Raw genomic sequence first — 20,514 nt, forward strand, 5'->3', positions numbered from 1 at the left:
ACCTTCATAACAACTCTGAGACAGGTGTTATTATTTAGAGTCATTTTATAGACGAGGAAACCAAGGCTTAACCAAGATCATACAACTAGTAAGTGGCAGATTTGGTTATAAGCCCCGTCTGCCCGGACAGAGTCCAGGCTCTGTTTGCTCCATTCATCACCTCTTTGAGTCCTCTTGAGCACCTACTGGAAGGAAAATGTCCTCCTCCCCAAGCCCATGTCTCTGTTAAGCTGCTCAGGAACCACCAACACATGCTTCATCCCAGCCTTTGCCAAAGATGGGAATGAGAATGACCATCCAATGCTCTGTGTCCAGTGCAGAAGAAAACGTGCATACAACCTTCCCGACCTGGACACATTCAAAACCAGCCTCAGTTTCCTAATGAAGACCGGAAGTGTTTGTTGGGTTCAAGGAATAGAAAAAAGCCTCGCATGGCTGGAATAGAAGAGGAGGATGGTGGGTGCTGGAGCAGGGGAGATGGGAGCTCAGAGCTCTTTACTTTCCACCAGGCACTCCTTTTCCCGTGGGGGTGGACTGAGCATGTGGAAGACTTTCCTTGTAAATTCCTATCTGCTGCTCACAACACCTGCCTCTGAGGACGTGATCTTCCCACCAATCTCAGGACCTTTCAAAATTAATTATAATAAAAATGTATTTATTGAGGCGTGCACAAATATTAGTCCCTATTTTCTTCAGAGAAAACAGAAGCAGGGAGGAGTAGCTTGAACAAAATTTCCCATCCGGAAAGGGATGAGGGAGGAGAGACTGGAAGTGCAAGCTCCTCTTCTCTGGATTGGCGCCCTCTAGAGGTGAGCTGATTCTGACAGCCCCTTCTCTCCTTCTAACTGGATATCCCATTTCCAGGTGGGTCCTTTATTCCAGGCGCCCTCCTTACTTCAATGCGTGCTCTAGCTGTTGGGTAAACTCACAGGGGTAGGACATAGAATGTCAACTTAGGCCAGCTGCATGTGCAGCTACCTCTGCAGAAAACAATCAAGAGGACCTGGAAGCCCTTCCCCTGCTTACTTAACAGCATCTCCCATGCTGCTCCACAGTAGAATCTGAAGTCCCCCGTTGGCTAATGGAGTTAAAGGCTTTTGTTAAAATATAAATCTGTAATTTGAGGGGATGTGAAAAGATTAAAGGACGGGCTTCCCAAACTTTACTGTGCTTGACACTCGACTTAAAAGTGTATTGGAACTGCAGATCTTAGGTTCCCATACCACAGATTATTATTCAACAGGCACCAAATGGGCCCCAGGTAGCTGCAAGTCTAACAGACACTCCAGGTGTTTCTGATGCTCGTGTTCCCTGAATATCACTTTGAGAAACACTGTGTGAATATGAACTCTTCAACTTTAATTAGTCAATAAGACTTGGTCCAGAGGTCAATTCTGTCTGTAATGAAGCAGGGAGGAGAAGCATACAGCTGCTCCCCCTCTGACTTGGTCTTTCTCTGTCTAGTTCAGATCTGTGTTTATAGCTCAGGGCTTTAAGAGAGAGTGTTCAGAGCCCTCACTCAGGAGGACCACCTGGAGACCTGCCAGGGTTTTGCCTAGACACACATTTACAGGACTGGTGAAGGCCTTGTGCTATCTCAAGACCTTGCACATTACTTCTCAGTTTCATGGGCCCACTCAAGAGGTAAAGGTGGAAAAAGAAAAGTTTTATATATATATACACATACATACATAGAGAGAGCAATAAAACAGAGCGATTTATTCATAAAATTCTAAATTGCGAATTGTCTCTACTCATAAAACACTAGCCTATAAATTATGATTCTGTCAAGCTTCATTTTGAACAAACCCACAATCTCAGAAACATCAGCAGTTCAACTACAGAGAGAGATGATGAGGTGGCTTGAGAAGAATGACAGGACATCTCTAGATGGGATTCTGGACTTTCCAAGGAGGCTTCCTTGAAGGCCACGTGGCGATTGCATGGATTCTGCTTCTCCCCGTAGTGACTGTGCTTCCCAGGTACTGAATGGATCTCTTCAAGCTCTTGGCATGGCTGGTGTGTTCAATAGGCGTGCTGGGGGATACAGTTGGAGGATGGGCACTGACTCCCTTTATGGCTGGAGCTTCTTGGGATTCCTAAGTGTCACCGTGGTCCACAAGTAGCCATTAAAAATTTGAAAAAAGTCAGCTGTTTGTCCTCTGACTCTTCCTCAGGGCTCCCAGAAATTAAGACAGCCATGCTTCCTCTCGCTGGAAGGGCCCACCTCTTTCTGGAATTTAAATAATTTGGGCATTTTAAAAAATGTACAATTAAATTATTATTGACTATAGTTCTCCTGTTATGCTTTCAAATACTAGGCCTTATTCATCCAGAAAAGTGATATTTTGAATTGTGGTGCTGCAGTGTTTGAACATTTCTTATATCCTTCCAAAGTATGATATTACAACAGGGCGTCACATGAGGGCGCTCTAGAGAACACACAAGAGCAAATTCCACAGGAAATGGAGAGGAGAGAGTTATATTAATAGATTTTACTTTTTAGTTTGATTTTCCTTAGTCTAGAAGGACTCACAGAGCTTCCAGCTGTGCTTGCATGCCTGCTGTGCCCAGTGTCTCTGTGTGTGTGTGTGTGTGTGTGTGTGTGTGTGTGTGTGTGTGTGATGCATGCATGGAGGGGTAAGGGAGGATGCAGGAATAGAAGTTGAAGAGGGAATGAAGGGAGGGAAAATTTAAATGATGAGCTTCAGAAGTCACCTTCTTTACCATTTGAGAGGCAATTTTCTGCTCCTATCTCTTGAAATGTCCACTATCTCTCCCTTTCAAGGGGAAAAAACACCAGTTCCCACCCAAGAGTTCTCCAGGACAAGGGAGCCCTTGGAGAAATGCTGTCCGAGGCAGATGCAAACAGATAGCTGCTTCTCAGTGCAGGTGCATCTCTTCAGGTCTGCTTTGGCTGAGACTGTCCTGACCTTGCTCAGCCCTGGCCGTGCTGTCAGCCCTCGCAGGCTGGCCGCAGGAGACCAGGCCACACTCTCCCTGCAGCTGCCCAGGCGAGGCGCATGCCCCAGAAAAAACAGCTCCAGTTACACATTAGTCACAGAACTAACAATGATCAAAGTGAGCCAAAGGCATGAAATGGCTTCATTTTCCCAATTTAATTATGGGACTGGAGGATCCATTTAGATCTGGAAGGGGCCTGATAACTTGCTATAAAATGGTTGGATAAAGTGCTGAATATAATTTTTTGTTTCTCCCCTCATCCCTCCTCCGCATCTGCAATACAAGTTTTCATAGGCTGTTGAGTCCTCCTCCCTATAGACCCATGATAAGAAACATAAATGTGCTCCTTACTTGCCTGCGGAGTCCTATTCAAGATGCTAATGTGCCTAATTTGAGCCCCTTAGTTAAGACCCCTGGGACTGTTATGGGCCCTGGAAAAGAATGGCAGCAGGTAAGTGATAAGAGGACCTCCCCCTCAGGGCAAGGGCAGTGGTGGCCTCATTGAGAAAGTATTCAGCCATCTGTAAAAAGGGGCCTGTGGCTTTGGGGTCGGATGACAATGCCCCACATGCTTGAGTGGTTAAGATGCTTCAGTGCTCAGATGCTTTAGTGGCTACAAGTTGTTTTACTGGGCAGAGAAAGATGCGTATTAAAGCTCTGTTCCAGGTACACATGATGGACTTTCCATCCCCCCCACATACACATGCACGCACGTGCACACACACATATACACAGGTGGACCCTCCTGCCCCAAAGCCAGACCTTGAGCTTTGAAAGGCAAGAATTAGACCAGGGATGTGTATTTCCATCCTTAGAAATTGGCAGGTTTTTTATACTTATTAAATGACAAAGTGTAATTAAATTGTTGCCTGGTAAGGACAAAGTCGCAAGGTTTTTTGTGGGTTTTTTTGGCTAGGGTGGGCAATGAGGAGAGGATTCTTTTTGGGTCAGCCATCGTACATAGCACATAAAAGATTTGATTGGGACCACATAGTGAATGCCATCCTTTAGAGCCTGAATGGGCAGCATAGAGTCAGGCAGGGGCTAGAAGTCAAGGGTGCAGTTTCCAGACCAGCTCTGCCACTGACTTGCCCTGTAAATTTGGGAGGGTCTCCTCCCCACTCTGGGTTTCATGTTCTTCCTCTGGACTGGGCGATTTCTCTCGCTGCACCTTTTGGGCTCCAAGGATCTACTAGTCCATGCCTCTCTGTTGCTTAAACATCTATGTGCAGCATTGTTAGGAAGCCTCTTTCCTCTGCAATAGAAGAGGCCTCTGCTATTACATTACTTAGGGATATGTTTGGAATTTTACTCATTCTCCACAAGATTTAACTGTGGTACAGGGTAAGTCTTTTTCCTACTTCTCAGGAATTAATCTATGGTGTAAATGTCAGGCAGAAATAGATAAGCAGATAAACATGGAAGGTTTGATTTCCTTTCCTCTTCCTCTTTCCTTGAATGTCTTTGCACATCCATGTTAAAAGCCATCTCTGGCTTTCTCCCTTGCGACTCCTGTTTATGGGGTGTACAGAACGAGGATCTCTCAGCAAGGTCAAACTTGGTCTCCCCTCATGTAAGATTTGAGTGAGCTCTTCCTTGTGAAATGGATTCAACTTTTGTACTGAAAAAAAAAAAAAAGCTTTTTAACAGGAAGTTAAAAAAACAACAAGGCAAAATTACATTGATATCTTCTCTTAAACAAAGAGGATAGATTTCTTTAGAAATTCTGTATGTCCAGATACCATTTAGAAGCGAACTCTGATTTCACATTGAGGTTGAAAATGTGTACACTCAAAACTGGTAAGAAGCCACACAGAGTAATTTATGCCTTATATTTTATGTGATATACTTGACAACATAAATCATCACATAGGAAGGCCTCCGTTTAGCACTGGCAAACAAAAACACAGACTATTTATGTATGGGTGAGGGAGAGCAGAAAGAATTTTAACCTTGGAACTCCCTTTCTACCGACTATTTAGGATCCTAATCTCTCTCTTTTTTTTTTTTTTTTTTTTTTTTTTTGAGATGGAGTCTCACTTGTCGCCCAGGCTGGAGTGCAGTGGCACAATCTCGGCTCACTGCAACCTTCACCTCCTGGGTTCAAGCATTTCTCCTGCCTCAGCCTCTCAAATAGCTGGACTACAAGCATGCGCTATCATGCCCAGCCAATTTTTGTATTTTCAGTGGAGAGGGGGTTTCACTACATTGGCCAGGCTGGTCTTGAACTCCTGAATTCAGATGACCCGCCCACCTCAGTCTCCCAAAATGCTGGGATTACAGGTGTGAACCATTGCACCCAGCCTGGATTGTAATCTTGAAGCTGGATATACAAGGATTATTGTCCTGATCACATTTAATATTTATTCATTTTTTTAAGGGAAACATAATACAAAATGGAGTTTTAATTTTGTAATATTCAGATTCACTACTGGTTTAATAGGGTGGTAATTTTAGTGGGCATTAGAATCTCTGGGGGAACTTGTTTAAAATGTTGATTCTCAGGCCTCATCCCTTAGAGTACTTGATTCTGTAAAACTGTATTGGGTGCAAAAATCTGTATTTTAACAGGCATTTCATGATGATTCATATGCCTCTAGTCCAGGGAGATTGTAATTTAAGAAACATTTGTCTAACACGTATTCGATTTTGTCCAGTTATAATTTTTCTGTTTTTATGTTAACTACTTTATGTACTAAAAGGCATACATGCATTATTCATATTATTGTTTAACTTTATTCAATGGCATTTTACAGATTGCAAGAGAGCTAGTGGGAAGCCACATCTTATTCATCTTTCTAGTCTCAGAACTTAGAACACTGCCTGTGACACAGTAGACTCTCAAAATATGTTCCTGAATCTCACTGAACCAAGGATGCAGCTGTGGTTTAAAGTAGCTGCAATCTCAGATCTTGATCACTCAGCCTTAAACTCTGAAAGACGAAACATAAACACTGACCCCTGAAAAGGCCCATGGTGCATCTTTGCTCTAATTCATGCCCTCAGACATAGACAATTCTTATTTGAGCAGAATCTATAGCAAGCTTGTGTATCTTGTTTGCCAGTTTAAAGGAAATGGAGGAGAATTAGAAGAGGTACCCAGTAGTTCTTCCTTCCCTTGTCATCATCACCCAGGCCCTGTGGTCTCCTGCCAGAGAACCTTTCCCCATCTCTGTAGCTGTCTGAAACCTACCCATCACTGAAGGCACGGCTGAGGTCTCACTGGGAAGGCTGCCCTGACCATTCTCACTTCCCCTTCTGATCTTCCATTGTACTTGGACATCTAGCCGCTCAATTATTTATCCGTTTTTATCTTTTTGTAATACCCAGATTCACTTCTGGTTTAATACGGTGGTACAACTAAATATATCGAACCCATCCCAAATCCGATTACTTTCTTGAAAATCTCACAAATCCATTCACCTTTCTTCATCTCCACCACCACTTCTGTTGCTAGCCCAAGTTACCTGCTTCTCCCACTCGGGTTTTGTCCTAATGTTTTTCTTGTTGTTTATACATTCCAGTTGTTCACCCAGTAGCCAAAGTGATCTCAAAATGCAAAATGATCTTATCTCTTCCTGGCTTAAATGCTGCATGTTTTCCCCTCCCTCTTTTAAGATAGACGACGCTTCTTAACATGAACTACAAGGCGGCCTGGTGTGAACCCTGCCTACTTCTGCAACTTCATCTTCCAACAAGGTCATTTTATTTCCTCTGCTCCATCATGACCTTCTTTTAGTCTCTCATACTTTCTAGACTCCCTTCTACCACAGAGACTTTCACACACGACCCCTTGTGTTTGATCCTCCCTCGTGTCTTCGTTGAAGTAGCTGCTACTCACAGAGCATAACTCAGCTCAAACCCTTCTCTGATTTCCCTGGCTAGGTCATAACCTAGTCTCAGAATACCATGGATCCTCCTTCAGAACACATAAAGCAGTTTAGTGCAGTTTTGATTTTACAGGTATCTGTTTTTGCTTCATTGATATCTATTCCTGCAACTGACTAGGAACTTCCAGAGGACCGGGATCATATCTGGTTTTGCTCACCATTGTGTCCCAGGTATTTAGTTCCATGCTTGTGAAATGGCAGGCACTTGATAAGCAGTTGTTGAATGATGAATGTTGGATAGATTTATTCAACAACACTAAATGTGACATTCTCCGCGGATGTGAATATACGTTAGATGTTGCCCTTTATATTTAGAATCTCATCATCTAGTGGAGAAAACAGGCTTTAAAGCTCTTAATTTCAAGAATATAATAATACAAGGATGACCATATATCTTAGGATACAAAGAAGAGAGCAATGAAATGTGCCCAAAGGAACCTTGGAGATGTCATGTAGAATGTAATATTTGAGATGTGTCTTGAAAGATAAATATGAGCATTCAAAATGGAGAAACACCCAAATGGATGGAAAGTATATGCAAATTGCTGAAGGTGGGCTAGAGGATAAAGTTCTGGAAGGTGTTGGGTTGGGGTGACGGGGCATGGATAAAGAATGGGTGGCAGATTGAGGTAAAATAACTTGCTAAGAGCATTGGATTATAAGAAATGGAGCCAACAGAAATACAAATAAAATAAATTCAAGGATTCTTATGTGTTAGGAAGGTCACTCAGACTGGAGTGAGGAATGATGGACGCTAGAGAGAAAAATGAAGCAACTGCACTATTTCAGATGAAAAAAAAAGAAGGGGGAAAGATAACTTTGAGAGATGTTTTAGAGGAAGAATCAACAAGACTGAGTGACCAGCGGGATGTGGGACTTGAGAGAGAGAAAGAAGTTTGAGGTCATTCAAGTTAAATAGCCTAGTAAGATGGTGGAATTGTTAACCATCATCAAAAATGCTCCAGGAGAACAGATTTGGGAATGAAGGAAGAGATGAACAGCTCAGTTTTGAGCATGCTGAGCTTTAGGTGCCTAGGAAACATCTACTTAGAAATTTTCAGGAGGAGGCTGGACAATCATAATGCTAAACACAAGGAGCTTCCCATGACTACCTGTTACTTTTGTTCTCTGACATCGGTGGTGACTTATAAGAATACATCACTCTTGTTGTGTCTTTAGAAAGACAATAAGCAGTATCTGTCACCTGCCTGGAGCCAGATACATCATCACCATAGCAATGCACCATTCAGACAATAGCTTCAATGAAGGAGAGTCATATGTTGGCTGAATAATTGAAAAGGCACCTCCAGCATTCAAATGGAGCTTTAACTTGGCATTATCTAACAACAGGTGGATGCCGGCTAGCCAAGTGAGTAGAACAGAAATATTAAGGTTACTATTACTATAATAGGGTATGGAAAAACACCTATAAATGATCATTACATTCAATTGGACCATCTTCATCTAGAGAGGCCACTCAGTGTTCTGGGTTTTGGCATGGTTGGGGTAGCTGCCTCCCCTGGGCTTCCTCTTATTTTAAACCACTCGTTGATTTCTTCATCCATCTAATAGTTGCAACATCTAGGTTCTAAATCTCTTGGCAAGATGAGAAGACAACAGTTTTGGTCTTAGCTCTTGATTAAATGCATGGGCTTCAGAGCCAGAGAGCTGTGAGGGCAAATCTTGGCTCGGGTACTTATTGACTATGTGATTAATTTTATTTTGTGTGCCTCAGTTTCATTTTCTGTAAATCAGACATAGCTATTTCAGGATTTTTTAATTGATGATTTGTGATCATTTTAGGGGAAAACCTGCTACTTAGGAAGTGCTTTGTTACTGGATCTTTGTTACTGGATCAGGAATTGCAAACTGGAGTGTTCTTGATAACCAGTGTCTTTAAAAACAAATATAAACAACTGAAGAGGAGCAGGTACCATCCAGTTCCTCAGGCCCCACTAATTTCCATGGCTGTGATACTCTTCCCATTAACACATTTTTCTTAATCTACTGGCCCTTATATGTTTTTGAGTCTACACACCCCAAGGCAGCGCAATTTAATAAAGCACTTCATATTATGGCCTAATGATGGAAGGAAGGACAGTTTTTTTCTAGTCTTTAAAACTAAGAACAATCTGCTTATATGATGACAGGATAAATGTTTGTGTGGTTAGAAGATGCTAATCAAATCTCACTGATTTTGAAACTCCACAATTTAAGAATAATTCCTGGCTGGGCATAGTGGCTCATACCTGTAATCCAAGGCTGAAGGATCACTTGAGCCCAGGAGTTTGAGACCAGCTTGGGCAACATAGTGAGACTCTGTCTCTACAAAACAGTATTTTAAAAGAATTAGCTAGGCATGGTGGCATGAGAACCTGTAGTCCCAGCTACTCAGGAGGCTGAGGCAGGAGGATTGCTTGAGCCCGGGAGGGTTTGAGGCTTCAGTGAGCTGTGATTGTGCCACTGCACGCCAACCTGGGTGACCGAGTAAGATCCCCATCTCAAAAAAACAAAAAGAAATTCCTTTGAATGAAGTGCCATGGGGTTGGAGATGTTCAGGGAAAGGGACTAGTAAGGTCAGTTTCAGATACAAGTAGCACCTTGAGGTCCAGAGATAAAGCCCTTGTGAATGTCTGACCCAGGCAAAATATTGCAGTGTTGTCTGAACCTGATGGAAGATGAGTCTTTAATCCTATTAAGTGTGGCCCTCAAATGGACCCTCAGTGGTGTTAAAGCAAAATAAATATGTCCTGAGAAGGACTCCATAGTTCTATATTTGAATCCTTGTGGATGAAATGTAACCTAGCTTAACAGACAAAACTAAAAACCTAATTAGTAGTATCCACCTGTAACAATAGCTGAGTGTTGGCCAATCCCAGCGGCCGTACTTCAACCACTCTTAGATTGCTGAATCTTCAAACTGTGTTTAAATACGGCAAACGCCAAGCTGTGACCAATCTCAGTTTCTGTACCTCACTTCCTATTCCTGCGTGTCACTTTACCCTTTCTGTCTATGAATTTGCCCTGACCACGAGGCAACCTTGGAGTCTCTGTGAATCTGCTGTGATTCTGGGGGCTGCCCGATTTGCGAATCGTTCGTTCCTCAATTAAACTCCCTTAAATTTAGTTGAGCTGAAGTTTTTCTTTTCTCAGTGGGCTGGGCCTCTTTACTGTGAATCAGGCGATGTCAGTGGTGCTTTGTCACAGCAGTTCTTTTCTTCTTAAGCTCACTCCCGTTTGTCGGAGCTGGTTTTGGAAAGCATCAGACTTGCAGGTAGGCAGGGGTAACAACGGGTGTTCATTCCTGTGCCCTTCCCCCATCATTTGCATGTGACCCAAGCTGGTTCTTTTTCAGAAAGCAGGCGACATAGTAAAAATAAATTCATGAATAAGGCTAATTATGTTCAGTGACAAGGCTAGCACCAAGCTGTTTTTAAACAGAAAGTCAGTCACTCAGGCCACACAATTGAATCCCGCAGCAAGAACGCAGAGAGTTCGCTGAAAGTTACTGACAGCTGTTACCGTTCATTCCAGCCCCTCCCGGAAAATTCCAAACAGAGGACATATGCCCTAGACACTGCCTGCCCTGTATGTCCTGATGTTAATCCCTGGAGGAAAAACTCGATTACATTCAATGACAAAGCTAGTATCAAGCTGTTTTTAAATTAAACTTTCCTTGTTAAAGAAAAGGGAACTATCTGTGGCCCACGACTTTTGAACTTAGAAATATCTACATGGCCTATTAAAAATTAGCCTCATTCATTTGTTGTTTTGTTGCTTTGCCTCATTTTGCTTTGCTTTCTTATATGTAGGGATAACCCGAAGCAACAATGGAAAATATTGGAAGTGTGTCTTCACCACTCTTTCTCTCTGTACCTTTCTTTAGTCTTTTGCTGTACCAATATTCAGTGGGCCAGATCCTTGGCTAATAATGGCTAGGCTACTAACTGATTGAGTTGGAAAACTTAAGGAAAGCTACTTCCCTGTTTGAGGCCAGCAATAAAATGAAGAGTTGGACCTGTTGATCTCACACCAATTAATGTGCCATTAGTTTCTCTGCTACCCTCTTACTCTAGAAAAGAGTTCACTAATGCACAGACCTTGATGCAGTTATGTTCCATCCCTGTGCCCAGGGCTGACATCACTAATCAATCATATCCCTCTTTCTGAGCGTAGAGACTCAGCCTCATGCCCGTTTTAAGACACCACTCTAAGAAGCCAACACCAATGGAATAGATTTGTAATCAAGTAGAACACCCTTTGCCCTTCCAATTCTATGACTATTCTGACCCCCTCTATACCATTAAACCATACTTGTTTATGTTGAATTAGCCATTTTTTTCTCTGTATATATACATATTTTATTGCACTTTAGGTTCTGGGGTACATGTGCAAAACATGCAGGATTGTTGCATAGGTACAATGTGGTTTGCTGCCTCCATCCGCCTGTCACTTATATCTGGCACTTCTCTCCCTGTTATCCCTCCCCAACCTCCCTACCCCCACTGTCCCTCCCCTATTCCCTGCCAACAGACCCGTGTGTGATGCTCCTTTTTCTATGTCCATGTATTCTCATTGTTCAGCGACCTCCTATGAGTGAGAGCATGCAGTGTTCTTCTGTTCTTGTGTCAGTTTGCTGAGAATGACGTTTTCCAGATTCACCCATGTCCCTACAAAGGACATGAACTCATCATTTTTTATGGCTGCATAGTATTCCATGGTGTATATGTGCCACATTTTCCTTGTCCAGTCTATCATCGATGGGCATTTGGGTTGGTTCCAGGTCTTTTGCTATTGTATACTGTGCTGCAATGAACATACATGTGCATGTGTCTTTATAATAGAATGATTTATAGTCCTTTGGATGTATTCTCAGTAATGGGATTGCTGGGTCAAATGGAACTTCTATTTCTAGGTCCTTGAGGAATAGTCACACTGTCTTCCACAATAATTGCACTAATTTACACTCCTGCGAACAGTGTAAAAGTGTTTCTATTTCTCCACATCCTCTCCAGCATCTGTTGTCTCCAGATTTTTTAATGATTGCTTCTAACTGGCTTGAGATGGTATCTCAATGTGGTTTTGATTTGCATCTCTCTAATGACCAGTGATGATGAGCATTTTGTCATATGTTTGTTGACCTCATAAATGTCTTCTTTTGTAAAGTGTCTGTTCATGTCCTTCATTCACTTTTGAATGGGTTTGTTTGTTTTTTTCTTGTTAATCTGTTTTAGTTCTTTGTAGATTCTGGATATTAGCCCTTTGTGAGATGGGTAGATTGCAAAAATTTTTTCCTATTCTGTTGGTTGCCAGTTCACTCTAATGACTGTTTCTTTTGCTGTGCAGAAGCTGTGGAGTTTGATTAGATCCCATTTGTCTATTTTGGCTTTTGTTGCCATTGATTTTGGTGTTTAAGTCATGAAGTCATTGCCTATGCCAATGTCCTGAATGGTTTTGCCTAGGTTTTCTTCTAGGGTTTTTATGGTGTTAGGCCTTATGTTTAGATCTTTAATCCATCTGGAGTTAAAACAAACAAACCCGTTTAAAAGTGGATGAATTGTGTCTACTTGCAGACGAGATGGTTGTATATTTAGCAGACCCCATTGTCTCAGCCCAAAATCTCCTGAATCTGATAAGCAACTTTAGCAAAGTCTCAGGATACCAAATCAATGTGCAGAAATCACAAGCATTCCTATACACCAATAACAGACTTAAAGAGAGCCAAATCAAGAACGAACTACCATTCACAATTGCTACAAAGAGAATAAAATACCTAGGAATACAACTAACAATGGATGTAAAGGACCTCTTCAAGGAGAACTACAAACCACTGCTCAAGGAAATAAGAGAGGACACAAACAGATGGAAAAACATTCCATGCTCATGGAACCAGCCTTGCATCTCAGGGATGAAGCCTACTTGATCGTGATGCATAAGCTTTTTGATGTGCTGTTGCAATCAGTTTGCTAGTGTTTTATTGAAGATTTTTGCATCTATATTCATCATGGATATTGGCCTTAAGTTTTCTTTTTTTGTTGAGTCTCTGACCGGTTTTGGAATCAGTATGATGTTGGTCTCATAAAGTGATTTGGGAAGGATTCCGTCTTTTTGGATTTTTTGGAATAGTTTCAGAAGGAATGGTACCAGCTCCTCTTTGTATGTCTGGTAGAATTTGGCTGTGACCCCATCTGGACCTGGGCTTCTTTTGGTTGGTAAGTTATTAATTGCTGCCTCAACTTCAGCCCTTGTTATTGGTCTATTCAGGGTTTTGACTTCTTCCTGGTTTAGGCTTGGGAGGGTGCAAGTGTCTAGGAATTTATCCATTTCTTCCAGGTTTACCGGTTCCTGTGCATAGAGTTATTTGTAGTAATCTCTGATAGTAGTTTGTATTTCTGTGCAATTGGTGGTGATATCCCCTTTATCATTTTTTATTGCATCCATTTGGTTCTTCTCTCTTTTCTTATCTGGCTAGTGGTCTATTTTGTTGATCTTTTCAAAAACCAGCTCCTGGATTTATTGATTTTTTGAAGGGTTTTTTGAAGGGTTCTGCTCTGATCTTAGTTATTTCTTTTCTTCTGCTAGCTTTTGAGTTTTTTTTTATCTTGCTCCTCCAACTCTTTCAATTTTGATGATAAGGTGCCAATTTTAGATCTTTCCTTGCTTCTCATTTGGGCATTTATTGCTAAAAATTTTCCTCTCGACACTGAATGTGTCCCAGAGATTCTGGTATGTCATGTCTTTGTTCTCACTGGTTTTGAAGAACATCTTTATTTCTGCCTTCATTTCATTGTTTATCCAGTCAGCACTCAAGAGCCAGTTGTTCGGTTTCCATGAAGTTGTGTGGTTCTGAGTTAGTTTCTTAATCCTGAGTTCTAATTTGATTGCACTGTGTTCTGAGAGACTGTTATGATTTCTGTTCTTTTGCATTTGCTGAGGAGTGATTTACTTCAATTATGTGGTCAGTTTTAGAGTAGGTGTGATGTGATGTGGTGCTGATTAGAATGTATATTCTGTGGCTTTAGGGTAAAGAATTCTGTATATGTCTATTAGGTTTGCTTGGTCCAGATCTGAGTTCAAGTCCTGGATATCCTTGTTAATTTTCTGTCTTCTTGATCTGTCTAATATTGACAGTGGAGTGTTTAGATTTCCTGCTATTATTGTATGGGAGTCTAAGTCTCTTTATAGGTCATTAAGAACTTTCTTTATGTATCTGGGTGCTCCTGTATTGGGTGGGTATATATTTAGAATCATTAGCTCTTCTTGTTGCATTGATCCTTTTATCATTATGTAATGTCCTTCTTTGTCTCTTTTCATCTTTGTTGGTTTAAAGTCTATTTTATCAGAGACTAGCTTTTTTTTTTCTCTCTCTCTATTTGCTTGGTAAATCTTCTTCCATCCCTTTATTTTGAGCCTATGTGTATCTTTGCATGTGAGATGGGTTTCCTGGATACAGAACACTGATGGGTTTTGACTTTTTATCCAATTTATCAGTCTGTGTCTTTTGATTGGGGCATTTAGCCCATTTACCTTTAAGGTTAATATTGTTATGTGTGAATTTGATCCTGCCATTTTGATGCTAGCTGGTTCTTTTGCCCATTAATTGATGTAGTTTCTTCATTGTGTTGATGCTTTTTACCATTTGGTACATTTTTGGAGTGGCTGGTACTGGTTGTCCCTTTTTATGTTTAGTGCTTCTTTCAGGAGCTCTTGTAAAGCAGGCCGGGTGGTGACAAAATCTCTCAGCAATCGCTTGTTTGTAAAGGATTTTATTTCTCCTTCACTTACAAAGTTTAGTTTGGCTGGATATGAAATTCTAGGTTGAAAGTTCTTTTCTTTAAGGATGTTGAATACTGGCCTCCATTCTCTTCTGGCTTGTTGTGTTTCTGCTGAGAGATCTGCTGTGAGTCTGATGGGCTTCCCTTTGTGGATGACCCGACCTTTCTCTCCGGCTCCCCTTAATATTTTTTTCCTTCATTTTAACCCTGGTGTATCTGACTATTATATGCCTTGGGGTTGCTCTTCTTGAGGAATATCTTTGTGGTATTCTCTGTGTTTCCTGGATTTGAATGTTGGCATGCCTTGCTAGATTGGGGAAGTTCTCTGGATAATATCCTGAGGAGTGTTCTGCAGCTTGGATTCATTCTCTCTGTCACATTCAGGTACATCTATCAGACATAGATTAGGTCTTTTCACATAATCCCATATTTCTTGGAGACTTTTTTCACTCTTTTTTCTCTAATCTTGCCTTCTCATTTTATTTCGTTGAGTTGATCTTTGATCTCTGATATCCTTTCTTCTGCTTTGTCGATTCAGCTATTAAAATTTGTGTATGCTTTGCGAAGTGCTCATTTTGTGTTTTTCAGCTCCATCAATTCATTTATATTCTTCTCTAAGCTGTTTATTCTCATTAGCATTTCATCAGACTTTTTTCAAGATTCTTAGTTTCTTTGCATTGAGTTAGAACATGTTCTTTTAGCTCAGAGAAGTTTGTTATTACCCACTTTCTGAGGCCTGTTTCTCTCAATTCATCAGAGTCATTCTCCATCTAGCTTTGTTCCTTTGCTTGTGATGAGTTGTGATCCCTTGGAGGAAGAGAAACATTCTGGTTTTGGGTGTTTTCCTCCTTTTTGCACTGGTTTCTTCCCATCTCTTTGGATTTATCTACCTGTGGTCTTTGTAGTTGGTGACTTTCGGATGGGGTCTCTGACTGGATGTCCCTTTTGTTGATGATGAAGTTATTTCTTTCTGTTTTTTAATTTTCCTTCTAACAGTCAGGCCCCTCTGCTGTAGGACTGCTGGAGGTCCACTCCAGACCCTGCTTGCCTGGGGATCACCTGCAGTGGCTGCAGAACAGTCAAGGTTCCTGCCAGCTTCTTCTTCTGTTATCTTCATCCCAGAAGGATACCTGCCAGATGTCAGCCTCAGTTCTCCTTTACAAGGTGACTCTTTGGATATACAGGGGTCAGGGAGCTGCTTGAAGAGACATTCTGTCCCTTATAGGAGCTCAAGTGCTGAGCTGTGAGCTCCATTGTTCTGTTCAGCGCTGCAAGGCAGGTATGTTTAAGTCTGCTGCAGCAGAACTCATAACCACCTTTTTTCCCAGGTGCTCTGTCCTGGGAATGTGGGGCTTTATTTGTAAGTTCCTGTTGTGCTGCTGCCTTTTTTCAGAGCTGCCCTGCCCAGCAAGGAGGTAGCCTAGTCACAGTCTGCCAGCAGAGGTATTACTGAGCTGCTGTGGGCTCTGCCCAGCTGCTGTGTGAACTTTGTTGCAGTTTCATTTATAGAAGTATAGTTAGAACTGCCTGGGTAATGACAGTCTGCCTCAATAATGGCTGTCTGCCCCTGTAAGGGTGGACTGCCTCGGTAATGGCGGACTGCCTCGGTAATGGCAAACTGCCTCAGTAGTGGCAGACTGCCTTGGTAATGGCGGATGCCCTTCCCCCAACAGAGCTGGACTGTCCGGGTCCAGCTGCGCTTGCTGCAAAACTCTCACTCCAGAGCTTTTCAGATTGCTGGCCTTTGTGGGGGTGGGACCCACTGAGCCAGATCACCTGGCTCCCTGTTTTAGCCTCCTTTTTTTCAGTTGAATGGGTAGCTCTGTCCCATTTCAGATGCCAGTTGAAACATCTGCCCATAGTTGTTTGAGTTTTTGTGCAGAGACCTGCTGCACTGGCTGAAACAGCCATTCTGGAAACTCATGGCACTTTTTAGCCTGGGAGTCTCCCAAGCTGTGGGCAGTAATAACTCATTTGGAAATGCGGTGTTCACTCACCCTCTGAATTGTTCTTGCTGGGAACTGCACTCCAGAGCTGTTCCTATTCAGCCATCTAGGATCTGCAACCCTCTCCCCTTTTCTTTTTTTTTTTGAGATAGAGTTTTGCTCTTGTTGCTCAGGCTGGAGTGCAATGGTGCCACCTTGGCTCACTGTAATATTCGCCTCCATGGTTAAAGGAATTCACCTCCCTCAGCCTCCTGAGTAGCTGAGATTACAGGCACCCACCACCATGCCCAGCTAATTTTTTGTATTTTTAGTAGAGATGAGGTTTCACCATTTTGGTCAGGCTGGTCTCGAACTCCTGACCTCAGGTGATCCACCCGCGTCGGTCTCCCAAAGTGCTGAGATTACAGGTGTGAGCCACCACACCCAGCCCTTTCTTCCTCCATCTTAAAGATGGTAAGGTGAAACTCACTGAATCCAATGCTTCTTTGAGCTTGGGCAATCCAGGTGTCTATCATTCTCAAGCTGACCTTCTATATTTGTATTGGCATAAAGATGCTAAAATCAGAAATTGACATGCAATGTTATGTCTCCAGATGCGCTACCTTATCAGTTCTCAAAGTGCAGAATTAAAGAATCTCTCTGTGAATTGTCATTGTCATGGGCCAGGTAGGCCATACTGGACAAGTAGTCAAGCTTCCATTACCTGGAGTGGGAAAAATCAGATAAGTAAACCCCTTCTCTCCGCAAACACACACATTTGTCTGAATAAGGCTTATTTCTATCTAATGTTACTAGAGGTACTCAAAAAGGTAATCAGAAAAATCCTCTAAATTGAGGAAAGGATTTTGAGGAAAGCAGGATGGGCACCTCACATATTGTAAGAATAAAATGACCTCTCAAGTTCACTTTGCAATATATGCTTATAACTCTAGAGTAGCAATTTTTAAAAGTATGTCAAGACTATGGCTAGAACTAAGGAAGATAGCATGAGAAAAAATTAAAAAAGAAAAGGAATGCAACAGACCCCAGAAGTTTATTCTTGTCAAAATGTGCTTTTGTACATGGACTATAATTAGGGTGACAACATAAGGTATTGCCCAAACCAGGACATGTTTGAGAGTGAAAGCGACATTATTAATAATTGACAACAGGTGTAAGCCAGGACAGATGGTACGCTTTGCAGAAACTTCTGAGTGTTTGTGAATCAGAAGGCAGTAAATAAAGAAAATATATTTGATAGAAGCACAATGTCTATGAACACTGCCTTCCTTCTTATTCAGGGCAATAAAGCAAGAGGCAAAGGTAAGATAAAGACATGAGGAAGAATGTTAAAAATTGGTAGTTTTTTAAAAAACAATCTGTTGTTTATCATCTATTTTTGTTTAAAAGTAGGGTGAACTAGAAGAAAAAATTCACTTAAAAATGAATTTTTACATTACTAGAAGAGAATGCAATTCTTAAAGAGTAAGAAATCCCAATCATAGTTTTGAAACCGGCTATGTAGCTCTAACAATAAAAAGTTTCTATCTGGTCTTGAAGGAGAAGTCATATTTCTGTGTTCAGGACACTAGAGGATGTTGCCACAAGGATCTCTTGACTGTCTTTGTATCATCCCAGGGTTCCTAGAGGAAAAACTAACATATTATTTAATCTCATAAAAATTTTGAGTGTTTTATAAATTGGCTGCTTCATTTTACAAATATCAAGATAGAGGCTCAGAGATTACTTGCCCAAGATAACCCCATTAAACACAGATGAGGATTCAAACTCACCATGTTGTACTCCTCCCGTATTGCCTAAAACAAAGGCGTCAAACAAAAAATGGCAAAACATAGACTCATTCATTAGCCCTTCAATTTTATTGAGTGCCTGCCTTGTACCAGACATTCTCCTATGCATTACGGGTACAGAGACGAGCCGAAATCAATGCCCTGACACTTACAGCACTCGCAAAGGTTGTGAAAAGATGATCTCTTGGTTGTGTTCAGGAAACATCAAAGATACTAATCCAGATGTAGAGAAGTGGGATAGAGAAGGCTGAGAGAGAACTGTGGGAGAGAGCTTGTGGGGTCCTGTAGCCGCAGGTAAAGACTTTGCATTCCAAGTACAATGAGAAGTCAGGAAAATGACATGTTATCCATAGCAGTGAGAAGCCTGGACTATAAGGGCAAAAGAGGCAGCAGAAAGACCTGTGAAGAGGTGCCCAAAGATTTCACAGATGCTAGAGATAATGGCGTTAGGTGAGAGCCGTAACAGTGGAAGCGGTGAGAAGTGGATACAGCAAGGGTATACTCTAAAGGTCAGGGGAAAGGGTTTGCTAATAGAGTAGACACTGGCCTTGGGTGCCGGGCGGGTACCAAGGAACTCCCATCAGTGGAACCACAAATGCAGATTGGGAACAGGAGTATGAGGCTGAGGAGGCAGGCATGATCTCATTTTGAAGTTCTCTTCAAATGGAAGGATTTCAGATGTTCAGGGAAACTTTGGGGAGTTTTAAGTAAAGGAGGAAAATCGTTCCATTTTTCTTGTGGAGAGATCACGCTGGTGGCAGTGCTTGGAATGGATTACGGAAAGGAGGAGAGGAGAAGCGGTGAAAGCAGCTGGCAAATCAAATGCTGAGTTAGGTGGGGGATTATGAAGGCTTGGACTGAGACAATGGCCGTGGGGATAAAGAAGAGAGGCTACATTTGAAATATTTATGGGGCAAGGGAGTTAATTAAAAAACAGTGGCTTATAAGATGTGAGAAGAGAAGAAGATTAAAATCGTCTCCCTTTTCTGAACATTCTGAAGTCTGGGAGGTTCAAGAATCTCAGCAAATCCCACATTTTCTTAAAGGGCCAGTAAATTTAATGAACAGTTAAAAAATATTCAAATAACTAGAAAGAGTTTTTAAAAGAGACAGCAGAGGCAAGATATTTCTTTTTATATTGGACATTTCTTTTATATTGGGTCCAGAATTTAAATTTATACCAACAGTTTGAATTGTAGTGATCATTCTGTTGACTCTGTATACCATAAATAAGAGTGGCCATTATGTAGGGTGACAGTTTAACACTCTAAAGTGTTGTCTGTCTCAAGGGGTCACCTTGGAAGTTTACAGTCTGACTGTAACGATGCTGCCTGTCATTGCTGCAGATTTTCTACCCTTTATGCAGGAGGTTATTTTTCAAGTCAGCTGGGAACTGCATCAGAAAGAATTCCCACTACTTTGGCCACCAACCTAATTTTTATTTTAAAATAGAAACACCCTGACCAGGTGCTGTGGCTCCCGCCTATAATCCCAACATTTTGGGAGGCTGAAGCAGGATCACTTGAGGCCAGGAGTTTGAGACTAGCCTGGCCAACATGATGAAACCCCAACTCTACTAAAAATACAAAAGCTAGCTGGCTATGGTGGCATGTGCCTGTTATTCCAGCTACTTGAGAGACTGAGACAGGAGAATCATTTGAATCCAGGAGGCAGAGGTTGCAGTGAGCCAAGATCATGCCACTGCACCCCAGTCTGGGCAACAGAGTGAGACCTCGTCTCAAAAAGAAAAAAGAAAAAAATAGAAACACTCATCTCAATTGTCCACTTTGTTCACACTACTTGGTTGCTTCAAAAAGTCAAGTCAGTCTCCAAAGGATGAAAATTTCCTTCCCTGAGGATGTGGAAGATGCTGTGCTGCAGGTTCTTAAAGCCGTAGGGACCCACAGCTTAAACACAGGGGTTCTTTCTGGTATTAGGGCCTTTGGGCTTCTTCCCACTCCAGGGCTCCTCCTCCCTCCCACCTTTATTTTCACAGCTTGTCTTTTAGAATCCTTTCAGCTCTCTGTGCACTAGAATTCATCCTCTGACCTCCAAGGCCAGTTCGTTCATCCTATGCTCTCCTGGACCGCTAATGTTTACCTCTGTCCTCACCATTTTGTAATATTCTGTTGGCTGCTTCCACCATTTA

General features: G+C 41.9%; 1 long non-coding RNA gene across 2 annotated transcripts in view; it reads right to left on the reverse strand.

Annotated features, from left to right (window-relative positions):
• Nucleotides 1–1,647: 1,647 nt before the first annotated feature.
• The window catches only part of LOC144577662 (uncharacterized), a 337,568-nt gene continuing 318,701 nt past the window's right edge, over nt 1,648–20,514 (reverse strand). Inside the window, exon 3 of one of the 2 annotated variants that reach the window (XR_013522073.1) lies at nt 1,648–2,233. This is a non-coding gene — a long non-coding RNA (uncharacterized LOC144577662). Of the gene's footprint in view, nt 4,586–20,514 lie in introns of both variants that reach the window. The other variant, XR_013522070.1, reaches the window with a different exon arrangement.

The sequence above is a fragment of the Callithrix jacchus genome, chromosome 9 (genome assembly GCF_049354715.1).
Source record: "Callithrix jacchus isolate 240 chromosome 9, calJac240_pri, whole genome shotgun sequence".
NCBI lineage: Eukaryota > Metazoa > Chordata > Mammalia > Primates > Cebidae > Callithrix > Callithrix jacchus.